This window comes from Brassica oleracea, chromosome C7, assembly GCF_000695525.1.
Source record: "Brassica oleracea var. oleracea cultivar TO1000 chromosome C7, BOL, whole genome shotgun sequence".
Lineage (NCBI taxonomy): Eukaryota > Viridiplantae > Streptophyta > Magnoliopsida > Brassicales > Brassicaceae > Brassica > Brassica oleracea.
The window spans coordinates 30818863-30819804 of record NC_027754.1 but is presented as its reverse complement, the minus strand read 5'-3'; positions in this window follow the sequence as shown (position 1 = coordinate 30819804).

The window sequence follows — 942 nt, the reverse complement described above, 5'->3', positions numbered from 1 at the left end:
AACAAAAGTGAGCGAGAAGTAAAAAAAGCAGGTAAAAGAACAGGGCCAATGAGAAAATGTGTCTTCATATCATCTCTCTTAGCATGTGCTTTTAGGACAATTCGTTCAACGATCTTGATCACTCTATTATCACTGAAGAAAGCTAAAGCGAGTGTAAAACTATGCATCTAAAGGTAAAATAAAATCACAATTTTATATGTTTAATTATATCTATATATATGACAATAATCTGGATTGTAAACATGATTTAGGGCTCAGTATGTATTCAAATATATTTTCATTGATATTCCCTACTACAGATGAAGATGTCATCCAATTTGGTATCTCCTACAGTATCTTCAAAAGAAATGACGGCAACTGAGGCTTCCTTCCCAAAACCTCAAACTTTGCTATTGTGGCAAGTTCCTCAACTATCATGACTAACATTTGCACGTAAGCCTTTTATACGATAATGATATGGTCATGGAACATCCTCACATGAACCCTTGACGGTTCGGTTTAGTAACGAGTTAAAAGACCAAATAATATATCAATCTCATGTGAATGCCAATTCCTTTTCTCGCAAATGCACTTAAACATGTGAATGTGAATCTTAGTTGATGTCTCAGGCATATATAATCAAGCTGTCATGACCGTCAAAAATTATAGTCTATAACCTTATTAATACACATATATTTTGTCAGCCATAAAGTATGGGTGATGCGATCATGCAAATAGTCACAATTATCATATTTCAAAACCATGAAAGAAAAACACAGTCTAAAAGAGAGAGCACACCAACGCAGCTTGCATAATTGGAGAGGATGGATACTACAAGAATAAATGCAGATCCACTAAGAGACTATGTCTACTATTTTTTTAAGATTTTTTTTAGAACATAGTTTCTTTTTAAGATAATATTGGCTTTTTAACATGCTTTTGCATACTCATTGCATAATTATA